Source organism: Crocuta crocuta, unplaced genomic scaffold (genome assembly GCF_008692635.1).
Source record: "Crocuta crocuta isolate KB4526 unplaced genomic scaffold, BGI_CrCroc_1.0 scaffold586, whole genome shotgun sequence".
In the NCBI taxonomy this organism is placed as follows: domain Eukaryota; kingdom Metazoa; phylum Chordata; class Mammalia; order Carnivora; family Hyaenidae; genus Crocuta; species Crocuta crocuta.
Genome location: NW_027532407.1, coordinates 1,103,606 through 1,122,115, shown reverse-complemented (window position 1 = coordinate 1,122,115; position 18,510 = coordinate 1,103,606). Strand labels below are relative to the sequence as shown.

The 18,510-nt window shown below is 37.9% G+C and overlaps 1 long non-coding RNA gene across 1 annotated transcript in view; it reads left to right on the top strand.

The window, feature by feature from the left end:
• The window catches only part of LOC144243653 (uncharacterized), a 94,592-nt gene that overhangs the window by 41,807 nt on the left and 34,275 nt on the right, over nt 1-18,510 (top strand). Inside the window, exon 2 of the long non-coding RNA XR_013338726.1 lies at nt 15,854-15,913. This is a non-coding gene — a long non-coding RNA (uncharacterized LOC144243653). The remainder of the gene's footprint in view (nt 1-15,853; nt 15,914-18,510) is intronic.

Sequence of the window (18,510 nt, the reverse complement as noted above, 5' to 3'; positions counted from 1 at the left end):
GACTCCATACTCCATATGATATCATGAAGTTTTTCTTCAACCCCTTCTCTCTCCTGCTTTCCATGCCCTCCACTCTCATACTGTTTTCTCCCTACATTCGCTACATCTCTTTCAGGTATGAAGTGGTCCAGAACAAGTTATCTGCCTCTTTTTTTGGTGGGGGGGAGTCAGGCTCAGAGACTATGGTAAACTCATTCACAGCTATTCATAATTGATGATGGGCTGCTATAGATAGAATATGACCAAGAATGAGAACTTTCTCCCATTCATATTTTATCCCATTCTCTTACATTATCTCTAATTGCATTGGTGACAGATCGGGAAGAGAAATATGAGATCAGGACTGAAGAGGGGAGTTGTTTTTGTTGTTGCTATTAATGTGTGTGTGTGTGTGTGTGTGTGTGTGTGTGTGTGTGTAGGTAGTGGTGGTGGTGGTGGCAAGGAGGGGTGGTGGCGGCTCCCTGTATATTATCAACCAGATCTCCCCAAAGTATCAGATCCTGTCTGTCTTGGCTGAAAAGGAATATCCTTTCAGATGTGAGTTAGCATCGATCACATCACATTCCACAGCATTTCTAGAAAGAGAACCAAAATTAATGTTGAAATTATATAAAGAATTTGCAAGTAGACTGATGGTGGTAAAATCCTTCTGTGAGTAACTGGAGAATAATATGGGGAAGGAAAAGAGGAATTTTGTCTGAATGAGGATTTACATATATAATGATATATTAATATATAATAATATAAGTATACATAATTGTAGTTATATATACACATATATAGCTTTTCTGTTCTACGCCAGAATAGTGATCACCTCTTCAGCATAAAGTACCTCACTTTGGGGCGCCTGGGTGGCTTAGACGGTTAAGCGTCCGACTTTCACTTAGGTCGTGATCTCACGGTTCGTGGGTTCGAGCCCCGCGTCGGGCTCTGTGCTGACTGCCAGCTCAGAGCCTGGAGCCTGTTTCAGAGTCTGTAACTTCCTCTCTCTCTGACCCTCCCCTGCTCACGCTGTCTCTCTCTCTCTCTCCTAGAAATAAATAAAACATTAAAAAAAAATTAAAAAAAAAATAAAGTACCTCACTTAGCAATGATCTCCTTCAGTGACTCCAAATTTCATTGTATCATCAAAGAGTTAAAGAGATATTTGCCTTTCTGTTTCAAAAGAGGGAAACACACATGGAGAAGACTGGGTTTTAACTTTAGCGGATTTGAAGTGCTTAGGAATTTCATAAATGTTACAATTTTAGATATATACAGGGTTATTCCATTTTAATACTTTCCCAGAGCCACCATCCTTTTGGATCCTTCAAAGAGGTTTAATTTCAATTTTTTAGAAATGTTCATATCTCCTGAAAAGAAAAATCTGTTATGGAGGGGCACAGGGTGCCTCAGTCAGTTAAGCATCTAACTCTTGATTTCAGTTCAGGTCATGATCTCCTGGTTTCTGACTTAGAGCCCCACAGGCTCTGCACTGACAGCGTGGAGGCTGTTTGGGATTCTCTCTTTCCCTCTCTCTCTCTGACCCTCGCCACTCATGCTCTTTCTCTCTCTGTGTCTCACAATAGACAAATAAACTTAAAAAAAAAAAAAAGATTCTTAAAGAAAAATCTGTCACGGAAACAGTAGCAAATGTAAAAAAAGTTTGGGTGTTTACAATTTCTCAAATGAGTCAGAATTCTCATGTTCCGTCCTTACTTCTTGTAGTGGTGGAAGCATGAAGGCAGAGGGCGGGGTGAAAGGACAGTCGCACCAAGAATATCTAGAAGAGAGTTCTGCACATTTCAAATCTCTGTGTTTCACTGGGTTTATGCCGTATGGTGAGAGACAAAGAGTAAGATGCAGAAAGTAAGAGTAAAAGCTGGGGGTGCCTGGGGAGGAGGTGAGTCATTTTGTAGGATTCTTATGTGGGATGGGCTGTGTACAGGCAAATACGTGTATATATATATGTGTATGTGTATACTTCCTCTTTTTTTAATTGAAAAGTTATGTGACTCTTAAAAGTATTAAAAGCCAGACGAGTAACCAACAGCAATGCCTATGCTTTTCCATTCAGTATCAAAGAAATCCTATTTGCCATGGTCCCAGAAAAGCTCATATTTTTTTCTCCCCTCCTCCATCCCCATGCTCTTTCTGCACCTGGCTATTTTTTTCTGGCCATCCCACATGGTTCATCTGGAGATGGATGTGTGGCCAGGGTAGGTCAGGAGTGGAAAGAGGGTGGGCAGTTGCTGTTTATCAAATGCCTTGCTCTCCTTCCTACCCTAGGGCCATGTTTCTGGGCTTTTATTCTGATTTCTCAAACCCAACTAAAAAATTTGAATATAAATGCCTCTCCCTTTTTTTAAGAGGCCTAATGGCTACCTAAGGAAGTCAGAAGTAAAACTGACCTGGGCTCTCCATTTCCTTTTTAATTCTCTCTAGAATAATGAAATATTAGATAGACAATCTTCTAGACCAGCATATTAATTTTGCTGTTGAGACAACTGAACTTCAGAGGGGCTGAGAGGCTTTGTCAGGTCTCACAGCTGGTCTCCGCTCAGCTGGGACTTGAATTTGCTTCTCTGGCCTCCCAGGCCAACATTCTTTCCACTCAGCTATGCCACTTCCTTGATGGACAAAAAGGACCTGAAATTTTTATAATGGCTGCATAAAATCTTCTCTTAAGCATTGTGCCATGTTATGAGTCAGACTTTGTACATAAATGTTATTACTTATTATTAATTTACTCTGTAAGGGTTGCTGCAACTCAGCACCTCAGTTTTCTGAGGTTTTCAGATTCAACCCCCACAGAATCTCAAAATTACACCTGAGACTTCTCTTCACAGGGCAAGGGCTCAGTACAGGCTTTCAATGGAGAAATGTGGCTCAAGCAAGAAGTGTCACCGCTCATTCACATAGAGCCCAGGGGAATGGCATCTCTTTGGACAGTCCTATTCCTGGAAATAAACCAAGATATGGGTTGCCAAAGGCATTTGTAGGCAATAGTACTAAGAAGGCTTGACACTAACACCACATTTGATCACTCAGTCAAATCAGAAAGCATTTGTTAAGCATCAGTTCAAGGCTCCCTGCAGGGGCATCTCTTTGTGTCTCTGGCATTCACACTTCCCTGCTTCTCTTATGTGGCTCTTCACCCCTACCCCAGAAAACTCCCCAACATGCGTGCGTCTCACTGCTGATATTATCCTTACCTGCTTCTTCCTAAGACTTCGAATGTAAAGTCCAGGGCAGAATTTATTCCATTGTAAATCTATGCACCCATCCCTGCTTTCATGAGATTTTGTGTGAGGAGCCCCCTAGCCATATTTGAAGCTTATAGGGGTGAAATTGCAGCATCTGTTTTCTTCTTTCAGAATGCAGAGTGAATATTTTAGAAGGATTTTTAGGAAAGCAACTTACAGCCGGTAATTGGAGTTGCAGTGTTTTTGCAAGACCAACATCTCCGATTACAGGTTTATGATTTGCCTAAAAATAAACCATTTATTTTAGGCTTGGACTTTGAACAGGAGAAAAATTAAGTCTTAAGGATGCCTTTCTTCAAGTTTCCCATGACATTCTTTACATCAGAAAGGGAGATGTGGGAAGGCAAGATGGAGTTTCTAGAGAGAAGAAATCCAACATTGTTTTCCCTTGGTTCATTTATGAGACTACATTTTCCTAGCCATGTACACTATTTCCAATTTATGACTCACTCAGACAATTTACTATATTTAAAATTACATTAAATTCTCTTTGCAATGCTTAGGTCAAATATTCATACTATGTATACAGTTGGAAATTATTCCTCATAGATCCAGCTCATGGTATGGATGTATTTGTGTCCTTGTTGCCATGGTGACTAGAAAAGGTTAAAGCCAAAGTCTCAGAAAACAGAGTGGGTAAGCAATAAAATATCATAAATATGTGTGTGTTTCTTAAAATATTCTTCTCACATATGGATTTAAAAATCTTAGAAACACTGCCTTGAAGTTAATTTCACATTTCTAGCATGCAGGTTATTACCTAAAAAGAATATTCTCAAAACAATCTCTTTCAACTCACTCCTTTTTTCTCCAAACTGTATTCTAATGGTCATTTATCTCAATGACAGACTATGTAAATTATGACCAATGCTTTGGCTTTCAGATTTGGATAAGATATGCCGATGAGAATGGGGTTCAGTAAAGTTGTTTTTTGATTGAAACACTGTCTTTTTCTTATCTCCAGTTTAGATTCTTCTGTAGGGGGATCATAAAATATTTCTCACAGTTTGTTTAAGAACTGGTAAATAACTTGGGCAATACTTGTAAGTGCCAAGATATTAAAACATTTATCAGTTATAAGGATTCAAACCCTTCTTTGTGTCTGCTGATAGACCTTGGTCCCTGACTAACCACTTTTATTTACTCCTACATTCTAACTATCCTGTGAAATGAATTCTAAGGGTTTATACTCAGAATGAATGCTATATAGGAGTACAGAACGTAATTCCTGTAAGGACAAGAACCATTGCCGCATTGAGTAAGAGATATCTTATATCCATATGTCTTTCCTGTTTACATTTTCAAATGCAGAGGCAAGATGGGTGAAAAATCTTCACTGAGTAATGTTCTTGTCCCTGTTGCCTTCTTTATAAGGATACCAGAAAGAATACCAATAAGAAATTCCTTGGTTTATAATCCCTTGCTTAACTTTTAACCTCCAACCTAGCACCTAAGTTCTTCACAATCCTTTCTTTATTTCAAGACATTTCCATGTATGAAGCATAATAAAATTATAGCAACATATTTCAGCATTCTTTCCTACCTCTGAACACCATCTCACATTTAATATCTAAGAATCAGATATCTCAAGCTCAATAATCAGGCCCTTCTTCTGCCATCTGGTGGAGAAATGGGGAAGCAGTGAAATTAGGTAATGATAAGAGTGACGTCACTGAATCAATCAGTCAACAAATGTTAATAGGGCTATTATTATTCATCATTTTTTATTCAAATAGTATGCACTGAGGCACTTGGTGCCAATCAGGACCAAACTATGAGAATTAGCCAAACTCAGTCCCTGTCCCCAGAAGGGTTGTGAAGTATTACATAATTAAAAGCTCTCCTAGGGGTACCTGGGTGGCTCAGTGGGTTAAGTGTCTGACCAGCTCAGGTCATGATCTCGTGATTCGTGAGTTTGAGCCACACATTAGGCTCTGTGCTGATGCTCAGAGACTGGAGCCTTTTTCAGATTCTGCGTCTCCCTCTCTATGCCCCTCCCCCACTCATTCTCTCTCTCTCTCTCTCTCTCTCTCTTCCTCTCTCTCCCTCTCTCTCTCTCTCTCACCCTGTCTCTCTCTCTCTCTCAAAAATAAAATAAAAATAAAACATTAAAAAATAATAATTAAAAAAATAAAAGCTCTCCTATAGCTTACTTATTTTCCAGCAATTGATTCAACATATAGGACAAGGCAGGGACCTTTTAAGACTGTGAGGTTACCACTTAACTCACTTTAGTAGTAGTAATTTACTTTATAATGATATTGTGATCCTAAGATGCTCATGCTTTTCTCAGGATTTTCTAAAGAGAGAGATGGGGAGAGACAGAGGCTAGGAGGATGAGGGGCAAAAAACTGTCTTATGCCTTACAAAGCTAAAAATAAAGTTTTGGGAACATTTTTCAGTAAAGCATTTAAGAGTGCCTAAAACATCTCTATATGAGAAAAAAATAACATCTTTGTAATCTGTCTGCATTTTTATCCATTCCTAATTTACAGCCTATAGAGAGTAGGAATGTGATGGTAGAGATGTGATAGTAATCATACTAACTGCCACAGATTTGAGGAACGTGACAGCCTCCACAAATTAGCTTCAACAAAATGATGCTACAAGCCTATTGAATTGGCCCATACATAGCCCAATCTGAATTCCTTTCTTCTTTCCAAAACCCACAGAGAAAAAGCAGCCAAAAATCATGTAGGAGATGCTGTGGCTGTTAATAAATGTCCTGTACATTTCAAGGAAATGTGACTCTTCATGCCAATGGATTCTAGATGAAAGTACTTTATACAGAAGGGTCATGCTGTTTTATGTTGAAAGGGGCTATTGGCTTGGTCTAGTGCCGTATGCTCTTTGGTTTTAAAAGACATTGAAATCTAAGAAAAGTCCTTCATAGTGTTCCAGAATCATTACCTCAACACAGAGAAAAAGTGGTGCTTATGTAACCAATGTACTCAACTCAAGTAGGGCCTTAGACAGGGGTGTGGAACACAGTAAGCTCCCATCCTTACTTCCTGCCTTCTCCATTCAGATCCTCTTGCCCAGTCCTAGGATGAACAGTCTGCCAGAAATAATCTTCATATTAATGAAAGGCCAGAAGTACCATCTTGAACATCCTTGATTACAATCATCAGTGGGTACATTTTGAATAGACATGGCATGTGTAGTTATTTCTAAACAAAATGAAATTTTCTATAGCTTAACCATAGGCTTTAAAAATATACTGTCTGGGGGGGCACCTGGGTGGCTCAGTTGGTTAAGTATCCAACTTCAGCTGAGGTCATGATCTTATGGTTCCTGATTCCTGAGTTCAACTCCCACTTTGGACTTTCTGCCTGTCAGCACAGAACCCACTTAGGATCCTCTGTCTCTTTCTCTTTCCCTGCCTATCACCCCACCTCCCAGAAATTCTCTCTCCCTCAAAAATAAATAAACATTTAAAATGTATATATATATTTTACATATGTAAATGTATATGTATGTATATATGTATATATATGTATGTATATATAGACAGCCTTTGGTGTTTTGTAGCTGTTTCCCTACTCCAAATTCCCCCCATGAATTCTGATCTGCTGCAGCAACCTGAAAGGCCAATGCAGTTTCACAGTTAACTTTTAAAAATTCTTACCCCCAACCAGGGTCCACAAGAGGGCTCACAGGACATTTTGCCCAACAAGGGAGAATGAGGCACCTATAGAAAGGGAATTGGCAAGCACCAGAAACCAGTAAAGGTTCCTTAATATCAAGCTATGTCAGTCTAAACTAATTTTTCATTGAAATTGTTTCTATAGTGTTAAGTGCAGTGTATCTTGACAACAGCAAAACACCCTGAAACTTTCTTTCTGACAAAAAAGGAGAAAAATGCACAGAATCCACATATATTTGGATTAGTAGATATTGAGAGATAGATACCAAAAGAAAGATCCTTACTCACATTTTAATAAATTTGAAAAATAGAGAAGGTATGTCTTAGGATTTGTCCAGGAAACATTTAACTGAGTATGCTCTGGTCACTGGTCATGAGCTAGGATTTGGAGATAGCAACATAAATGATGCAGAAAGCCACCTCTGAGAGCCTAGAGTCAGACTCATTAATCATACTGATCACAGAAAGCCTGGAGACTAAATATTGCACAACAGAATCACAAGAAAAAAACATGCAGACATTGATCAGGCTAAATTTTAGCAGGGATATATGTGAAGTTCTCAACTAAGGACCAAAAAATATAATAATAATTTGACAATGCCACCAAGGAATGGAAAGATATGGCTTAGCAACATTAAAAAGACTTAATGGTTTTAGATGGCTGATATAGGGTAATGATACAATGTAGTTCCCCCCAAACCAGTGATGTATTGGGGTGCTTTATATGCATATATGGATCCAGATATAATTGACAACCATCCTCTTCCATTCTGTAACATTTCTACTGATATCAGAGTATTGTACGTTGCATTGGACACTGCCTATCAGTTGGGCCATAGACAAACATAGACAAAGAGATCCACTGATGAACTAGAAACTATATACCATGAAATGTTTATTGAGCGCCAACTTTGTTTAAGTCACTGATTTTGGTGCCTAGGATACATAAAGGACAAAACACACAAGGTCTCTATTCATACGGAGATGACTGTTTAATGAAAACAGTAGACAAACAAATAACTGATAAGATAACTTTACATACTGATAAGCACTGCTTCAAAAATCACCCAAACCAAGTCCAATGAAGCACAATTGAAAGGAACTAGAGACAGGATGTCTGGACTGTAAAGATATAAGAGACATGCAGATGTCTTCCTAAAATATGAGAAGGGTTTCCTATAGGAGACACTAAATATATTCTGTAAGGACCTGGTGAATAAGAACCATGGCCAGTTAGAGGCATGAAGACAGAATCAGCTCAACATAAGATTAAATTTCCTTAAATGTGGCCACTCCGAAGGAGACAGTAGTCTCCATCAAAAGAAGAAATGTTATTTACCAACCCATTTGCCAAAGCAGAAACTTCACAACCCTGGTTGTGCAGGAATTGGAGATCCATGGCTAATGGGTCGAACCTCTGTGTCCCAAGGTCTTTATAGGTGCCTCTGTTAGCACGTCTCACTCAGCCCACTTCTCTAATCCTTGAGTTAACTTTACCGAAGTTTCACTGAAACCACCCTCTCCAGTCTCTCCAGCTTCCACTCAGGTTCTCATCATTTTTACCTGGTTCTTCAAGAAACATTCTGTTACAAGTAACAAGACACTAACTGAAGCTTGCCCAAGCCTAAAGAAATTTATTGGCGTGTGTAACTGGAAAGTCCACTGGTATACTGACTTTAGACACAGCTGGATCTCTGTACTAGATTTTAGGGGCTCAAACAATGTCAATAAATCTCTAAATCTCTGTTTCCCCATCTTTTAGTGTATATTTCTCTAACCATTGGCCTAATGATCAGAGAGCCCTCTCTAGGTATCAGGAAAGATGGTCACTGGAAGCCAAAAGCTACATCCTTTAATATTGAAGTAAAAAGAAAGAAAATAGTAATCCTAGGTCCAGAAGTCCATATGTAAAATTTCATTGGAGAAATCTGATTGGTGCTGCTTGGATCATGTGGCCACCCTTGGATGGCCTTTCTTCCAAAAGGCAGACAGACACTAGGCAGACCAAAAAAAAAAAAAAAAAATCTATATCTGTATTATATATGTATAATAAAAGACAGAATGCAATAGATATCTTCTATAGTCTCACTGTTTCAATAACTTCCTAATTGCCCTATGTTTTCCCCAGTTCATGCTTTTTATTTCTGGGAGGATAATCTTCCTAAATGACTGTTATAATTCTCTGCCTTCTCTCCCTGAAATCGTAAGTAGCTCCTAGTCAAAACTCATTAGAATTTGAACCCTACCTACTTCTAAGTCTTATTTCTCCTTGACTGTTCTCATGGCCAAAGCTCTAGCCATTCTAAATTGCTTGCAATTCTACAAACATCCAAGATCATTCCATACCTTCACTCTTTTCTCACAATGTCCCTCTACCTCACTTTAATCCCACTGATTTCCTTGCAAAATTAACCCAAACATCACCTCATCTCCCAGCCTGTCCTGTTCTCTCTCAGGTACATTTCTCCATTTAGGCTTAGTGCACATCTCTGTCTCTTTAGTTTACGTGTCTGCTTACATGCCATGTCCTGTCTAATAACCTATGGGCTCCTAGAGGACAGGGATTGAACCTTATTCATCCTGTGTTTCTGGTAATTGCCTGGCAGATAACAGGCACCTAATAAACAGTTTCAAGAGAGAGCGAAAAGGGGGAAGGGAGAAAGAAATAAAAGGAGGGAAGGAAAAATGACAGATTCCCTAGGGCCTGTCTTTTCCTTCTAGATAATAGGTTTTGAGAATTACATTCTGGGTAAAAGGACTTGACTTTGTTGCCTAAATCAAAGAAATGAGTAATAGAATTTCAGGCTCAGTCATGGTGGAAGGTAGATGCAGGAAACATGGGAAAAAAGGACAAAAAGGTCTTCGTGGTGTCTTTTTTTGTTTTGTTTTGTTTTTCTTTGGTGTGGACCAGGGTGGACCACCCACTCACCCACCAATACAAAGGGTAAAGGGCAAGCCTGGACACAGGCATGTGAAGCGTCATCTTCAGTAATGCGCTATGGCTACCCTGTTTCTGGCTTGCTTCCAACTGGGCAGTCATGTGGAGAAATGAAAGTGAATGGAGAATTTAAAAGGTGACCTAATTCTCTGCTAAAAGCATTTCCAATCATAGGTCTGAATGTATTTTAATTATACCTGGACACAGGAGCCCTCACTCAGACATACTGAAATCCCGAGTGGACTGTCACTGTGGCTGTAAAGATTTGTCTAAGCTTGTGGTTATGTCAAGAGCCTGACATCACACTGATCATTAAGCAACAGTGTGGAGGCGCAGCTGGGCGTTTCCATGGCAACTGCATTGGGTTCGCCTGCAGAGCTTGGTAACAAGAGCATTTCATTATGGGTCATTAAGGGCAAAAGGCTTCATTTACATTATTTCCTGTAAAAACTTATTATTTCAGGTGTTACACTCCATCCCCATCAATGCAGCCCTTCTAGAAGAATCATAAATGTGGGTTATTAGAGAGAGAAACAATAACAAGCTTCGAGTAAACTGTAAACCACAGTGTTCTGCAGATGAGAAAAGCATTTCACAATAGGGATGTGGGCTAAAGAGGCAACCAGCCTTCTTTGAAGGCAGGGAATTCTTATTCTGAAAAGTGAACCATCTTTTTATTGTCTGTTCCCCAGGCCTGAGTCATGCTTCATGACTGGTTGATAAGGCTACTAAATAGGTATAGATAAATCTGGCTCTGCTGTTTTATGCTTCGAATATTATTTTATTGTGGCAACAACACTTAACATGAGGTTGACTTTCTTAACGAATGTTTAAATGTACAGTATTGTTGTACAGATCTCTAGAGCTCATTTTGCTTCAGTGAAACTTTATACCCACTGATCAGCAACTACCCACTTCCCCTCCGCCTGCCCGCTGGCAACCACCATTCCACTCTTTGATTCTGTGAATTTCACTATTTTAGATACTTCACATTAGTGATGCCGTGCAGTATTCTTTTTCCTGTATTTGGCCCGTTTCTTATACTCATCAGGCACTGAGTCTTCGGTGTCTTGTATTCCAGAGTAGCCTTTCTTTCTCAGCTCTACCAAATCCAGGAAATGGTAGCTTCTGTTAGCATTCAAGTACTTAACACTCTAGAAGGCAACTTGTTTATCTGTGCTTGGGAGTAGGGAAATAAGGCCTTCAAGCTGAGCCAGCATATTTCTAATAGCCCAGGCCCCTAGCCAGCATTTCAGGCTGACCTGGAGCTGAGGGACAGTGATTGCCTCCAAATTGTGATAATACCAAGCAAGTCAGCTTGAGGACCGGAGATAGAAGGTCATTCATTCATTCACTCATAGCTCCACCTGCTGCCTATAATTAAGGATGTCAATTCTACAAAGGCAATACCACAAATGCCGCCAATATGCTCTAGCTTCCAAATCCCTGTGACCTAACGATAGTTAATTTAGCCTTCTCTGAATGGTCACAAGTTCTCTCATGATCAAAAAGACCCTGGAGGTCTTGCATCCTGGTAAGACAGCTGAGATGTAGAGATAAACAACAAAGGGTCTAATGCTTATACTTTCTGAGTTAATTTAGTATGGTCAGGAATACGTGAAATGCTTCCTGTTCAGAAAACCACTTGCCTAAATGAGTGGAACAATAGGCATGTCATTGAATTAGTTCACGATTTCACTGGCATTTCACACCATCCTCCAAGGACTGCAGTAATCAACTTCAGATGACCCAGAGCGGAGCACTGGCTAGTGAGTGGGTGATTGTCAATGCTTCGCTTATAGAGAATAGCTGGATCATATTTTAAAACACAAAATACAAAGCTGAGCCTTCTTTCAACATTCACCACAACTGTTAGATCTAGAAAAAGTAGATTTTTGTGTCAAATTCCAACTTTTAACTGTAAAATTAAGGTGTCTCTATTCTGAACAGTACAGTATCTTCTTTAGGGTTAAATGACACAAAGCAGGTGACAATTTGATGACTGTTCTGGGATGTATTTCCTGGTGTAACAGAGAGACCAGAGAGGTAAATTTAGTGCAGACTTCCTATGGAGCTGTGTGAACCAACACACAGGACCTCCAGGGTGCTTTCAAGCCCAGAAGATACTCTTTGAAAGTTACAGTGGAAAGATTATTTGACAAGTTACTTTTCATTTGTCCCAGAAAAGGGGAGCAGGCTAGATTAGATTTGGAAAATGAGGCTATACTACAGATAAACAACAGTGCATAAGGAAGCAAATGCTGTATGTGGAACAGAGGTGAAATCAGGGTTAACTGGTGCTTATATCCTAGTGATAACCTGCAACTAAAAAGGCTGCAGTTATGTGAGGTGTCAAACATACCTTTAAAAGGATTCTAATTCAGCAAGTGCCTTATATGGGGAGGTGAATCTTCCAGCTCCCTAAATCAATGACTGTACAATTATTTAGAGTTAAAAGGAGGCAAAGCTCTGAGCACAAGGATTTCACAAGCGACTCCCCAACAGCTGGATTAAAAGATTGTATTTAACCACAAATTGTTGTCCCTAATCCCCTTCCTCACCTCTGGTATATGTGCAATTAACTCTCATAAAGTTTTTACAAGTGAAGAGCTGTCTTTCTTGGATAAAGATATCTGAATAAGAATGGTCTTCATGCATAAAATTAACTTAGTGACCTACATGTAATAAAGGACATTAAATGGGTGGCTCAGTCAGTTAAGCGTCCGACTTCGGCTCAGGTCATGATCTCACGGTTCGTGGGTTCAAGCCCCGCATCAGGCTCTGTGCTGACAGGTAGCTCCGAGCCTGGAGCCTGTTTCAGATTCTGTGTCTCCCTCTCTCTCTGACCTTCCCCTGCTCACGCTGTTTCTCTCTCTCTCAGAAATAATAAAACATTAAATTAAAAAAAAAAGTCCTTTGTCTGGAATACATGGGATAATTATTGTATGGACTGCTAAGATAAAATTTGTATGTTTAAAGATTATAAACAGAACACATACAGACCAGATTTGAGGAATACAAATATTGTAGATGAAAATAAAAGGAGAGAAAAAATTAAATAAAACTCAGTTCAATAAAATGGAAAGGTCTTAAAAATTTTGTGCTGGTGTTTACTTCCAAATGTACTGTTCCATTGCATACTCCTGGCCTCTAAATTGTAAAAGAATTACAATGATATGCTTTACCAAAAATAACAATGGATTAATACTATAATAGCTAGAGCAAAGTGAGCTAATTTAATTAACTTGGCTATTACGTCCTTAACTATTAAAGCTAAAATAATCCTGCTCTGAATTAAAGGGCTGAGCAGCCTCTGGACATGGATCAGAGAAGATTCCTCTATTTCACTTAGTTCTCTTATTATTAGTTCTGAAGAAAATCATTGTAGCCACTTTTTCAGGCCTCTCTTCTTATTACTGAAGAAATAATCACCTTATCCAGATCTGAAAAGCTGTTAACACTTGTCATTTAGCACTGGACCTATGAAAAACCAGAAAGTGCTATTGAAAGTGAAAGACTTAATTATTTCAGTTTTTTGGCAGAGTCAGTTACTTGAATGATCTTCCATTCCTTTTTAAAAAATGTCATAGCCATTTATGAGTGTAATTTAAAAAATATAATTAAAGTGTAGTTGACATATATATCTGTTGCATATATATGTACAACATAGTGATTCCACAATTATATACATTACAAAATGTTCACCATGGTAAATGTAGTTTCCTTTGGCCACTATACAAAGTTATTATGGTATTATTGACTATATTCCCTATGCTGTACTTTTTATTCCCATGATTTATTTATTTTATAACTTAATCCCCTTCCAATCTTTGATTGGATGAAATGGTCAAAGCAGTACACTTCTAAGACATATTTATAGGCTCATTGGGAACAATTATTTTGAATGTTGATTAACAAAGAGATCTGTTATTAAAATTCTGAGAAGTGTCAATGCAGAGTAACAAGTCTTTGTTGTTCATAAAGAGCCTGAGTCCTGAGAGTTTTAAGGGCCTCACAAATATCATCTAATGATTTTTCAATAGAAGGCTGGCATCCTGGCCCTGGAGCACAGATGAGGATGGTAAGCCATTGTAGTAGGTGTTGCATTTATGCTGATAATGCATGGAGCCAGTCTTTTTTAATTTCATTTTTAAGGACCTCAGATGCTTGTAGTCATTAGTCCAAAGTCCACTTTTAGCATCCATCTGAGGAAAATCTTTGATTCATTTTATTACTTTTCCCTTTATTTCCATCTCCAATCCCATTCCTCTCCTTACTCTCCTGGAAAATACATATAAAAGTATGTGCTGTTCTAAGAATATGCAATGGGAAAAAGTCTCTTCAACAAATGGTGTTGAGAAAACAGGACAGCTACATGCAAAAGGATGAAATTGGACCACTTTCTTACACTATATACAAAAATAAACTCAAAATGGATTAAAAACCTAAATATAAAAGCTGAAACCATTAAAATCCTAGGAGGGAGCACAAGTAGTAATTTCTCTGACATTGGCCATAGTTCCATCTTTCTAGGTATGTCTCTTGAGGCAAGAGAAATAAAAGTAAAAATAAAGTATTGGGATTACATAAAAAAAAAACCTTCTTCACAACAAAGGAAATAATCAACAAAACTAAAAGATAGCCCACTAAATGGGAGAAGGTATTCGCAAATGACATAACAAATAAAGGGTTATTATCCAAAATATATAAAGAACTTATACAACTCAACACCCCCCCAAAAAAACAAATAATCCACTTAAAAATTGGCAGAAGACATGAACAGACATTTTCTCCAAACAAGACATATGAATGGTCAGATGGCCAACAGACACATGAAAAGATGCTTAACATCACTCATCATCAGCAAAATGCAAATCAAAGCCACAATGAGATATTCTGACCTCACAGCTATCAGAATGGCTAAAGTAAAAAACACAAGAAACAGCAAGTGTTGGCAAGGGTATGGAGAAAAAGGAATCCTTTTATACCATTGGTGGGAATGCAAACTGGTGCAGCCACTGTGGAAAGCAGTATAGAAGTTCCTCAGAAAATTAAAAAGAGAACTACCCTACAATCCAGTAATTGCACCACTGGGTATTTACCCAAAGAATACAAAAACACTAATTCGAAAGGATACATGCACCCCTATGTTTATAGCAGCCCTATTTACAATAGCCAAATTATGGAAATGATCCAAGTACCCCTCGATAGGTATATGGATAAAGAAAAGGTAGTATATATACATAATAGAATATCACTCAGCCGTTGAAAAGAATGAAATCTTGCCATTTACAGCAACATAGATGGAGCTACAGGGTATAATGGTAAGTGAAATAAGTTAGTCCAAGAAAGCAAATATCATATGTTTTCACTGATATGTGGAATTTAAAAAACAAGTAAGCAAAGGGGGAAAACTGAGAGGCAAATCAAGAAACAAACTTTTAACTATAGAGAACACACCGATAGTTGAGGGGAGGTGGATTGGGAGATGGATTAATAATATACTTATCACGATGAACACTTAGTATTGTATAGAATTGTTGAATCACTATATCGTACACCTGAAACTAATGTAACAATGTATGTTAACTATACTGAAATTAAAATTAAAAACTTAAAAAAAAAGTATGTGCTGTCCTTCCAGGTCCACCATCTGTGAGCATACGTATTTATGAACCAGAATTTTGCCCCTGGAAATGTACCTCAGAAAAAAACTTGTACAATTCATAAGGAACCATATACTTGATTTATGTATCACAGAGTTGTTTGGGAGTAGCAAAGAAATGGAAGCCACTTGTATCCATCACTAAGTGAATAGATACATAAAATATGGTTTAAAGACATGATAGAATTCTATGTAACAGTCAGAGGCAATGAACTAAATTCCCACATAGTAGTAACATGAGAAATGTATGAGACAGAATGAGATCTGGAGCACAATGTCACTTATGTAAAATTTTCAAACCATATGTTTAAAACAACACTAAGTATTTCTCAGATGCTTTTTTACCTCTCATTTTTAAGGGAAAAATTGATGCAGTTTATCAAGAATGAAGAGAAGAAAGGAAAGGAACACATGTAAAGGTAAGAGGGGGAAAAAGGAGCCTATGGATGTAATTTATTAGCTATCTACCAACACAATGCTAAGTTGATTACATTCACTATCTTATTTCAAACCTATGAAGTAGATACTGTTGTTCTGCTACTAAATGTTGTGCACATGAAGCTCAAAAAGACTAAATATCTCACTGCAAGAAAATGGCAGACCCAGTTTACAAAAGTAGGAGATCTGGCCCGAGAGTCACCAAGCCAGTTATAAAATCACTCATCTCTGAGTGCTGTTTTTGGTGGAGGCAAGGATGTTCATTTTTGTATAGTCAGTTTCCTCTGTTGTAATTCTACACCCAGTCCTCAGTATTAGTTGTTTTTGTTTCCCAGACTGTGGGGAGTGGGTATAAAAAATTGTAGACAGAAGTATAATAGACATTGATAGATACGTCCTGCTTTTGACAAATAATTATACTTGTACCTAATTTATGCTTTAATGTTCCACTTGTTTGGTTAGCATGAGTTGGTATCTAAGAAACGAATAAGCCTAGATGCTCTATTAAAATTTAGTTTCTGGACATGGAAAAGCAAAAGAGTGATTCCATAGTGTGGTGGCTCATCTGCTATCCTACATACTTCAAAATCTGACTTAACCCTGCATATCATCTGTCTTTAAACTTCTTAGATCATTCTCAGTAGATTATTAAGGTTCTGAGAGTATGTGTGATGATTCTTAGTGATATAAGCTATACCATATTTTATTTTTTAAGTATTAAAGAAAAATATTAATTAAGCAGAATAATCAATTAAATTCTTTTCCTTTAAGTTTTGTGTCAAGCTTCCAGGTTGTTAGAAATTATATTTAACATTGATAAAATCACTTGGATATTAAAAGAGAAGTGCAAAATGCCAGGCCACACACCTATCATTGAGTTGACCCTTAATATCTCTATAGTTGCTGAAGGGAAAATGTTTTCTGAGAGCTCTAGCAAAGATGGTACAGAAGGTCCTTTTGATCAATGAGACAAGAGAAAGATGAGAAGGGTGACATTGACATCGCCGAATAACATACAATGCTTGAGATTTTTACTTTTCTATTAAATATGTCCAGTATGCAACCCAGAGAAAGAAGTAGAAAACTTAATTAGGGAGCCACAATAAAAAGTACTTTTTATTTGTAATCTCACATGAATCCACAAAAGCTAGAAAAAAAGAAATTTGGGGGGTGAGGTGAGAGAGGACATGAAATTTGTCGTAGATTATCTTTGAGACTCATAGTTCCAGAAATAGAAAAGACAATGGAAATTTAAAAATAATAATAGGGGGCATAATTAATACTATCTCTTGAAAATTCACTAGTACTTATTTTTAAAATACTTGTATTTCCACCAAGAATCTAATTAAAAAATTCCACATGGATTTCATTTCTTTGCCTAAAACAATGATTCTTTATGTTTTGGGGGTTATGAACCTCTTTTATAATGTTGGTGAAAATTATGGAACAGCTTTTTACAAAATGCACATTCATGTTTCATTTTGCATAAAATTCCAAAGGTTCATAAACCTAAAACCCAAGGACTTAGACTAGAAAGATCAAATTGATGAGATACACAGTAAGTCGGTCTCAATTTCCCCTACTAAGTCTTTTTTTGGGGTAAAGTTTTCTAAGAAACATCTCGACATTTACCATCTTTGTAGGTGCTCATGTACTATATAGAATGAAAACCAATCATTGTACTTCAGGCAAGGTCCAATTTTGACATAATTAGATTTTGTTTATTTTACTGGAGCTGCCATTGAGTTCTGCAAATTGCAGGCATCATAATGACACCTCCAGGAACTAGTGCTAAGGGAGACAAAGGATATCTGGTTACCAAGGAGAAGGCTAGTGAAGTCTTGTGCTTGTGGAAGGAGGCAGTATTAGCAGTGGCTCTATCAAACACAAGAAAACCAAGAGTTCATCAGAGCTCACAGCTTTTTGATAACGTAAATCCAGAAGAGCGCTCCAATAGCATAGGTGACCCTCAATTAAAATAGTCTTGTCGAACCCCACATCTGGTACATCATTAGGGTTTAATGCAATCATGTCTTGAAAGCAAATAGAAATGTTATTTCCCTGGTGCACTGGATCAAATTAAGAACATTTGTAGAGCAACGAAATCTATTCCTTGTGTGTTGGGATGGTCTAAGAAGAAGCATTTATCTGTTAGGAAAAGCTTTAGATCCCAAAGCTGTAGTTACTATTCACCTGAATGTTCATCTCTGTTCCTCAGGGGGTCACCAAACTGAGGGTGCAAATGAGACCTAAGATAACAGTAGGTTCTGTTCGGTTAGCTCCGATGTGACTAATGAAGAATGTAATTCTGTATATTCAGGTGTTTTTTTTTTTTTTTTAGTTGCTACTGTGTGGGCGATTTTTAGAGCAATGTGGCAAATTTAAGGTAAAATCTAATGAGAAGCAGGAAGGTATTATGAAGAAGCCTGAATATGAAATCAGAAAGAGTGGGTTTGGTCCCTGGCTCTGTTGTTTGGTAACTATGTCAACTTGCACAATTTCTCTGGGCCTCAATTTCTTCACAGGTAAAGTGAAGACATAATGTTCACCTGTTAGGGATTTTCTGAGTTTTCACCTC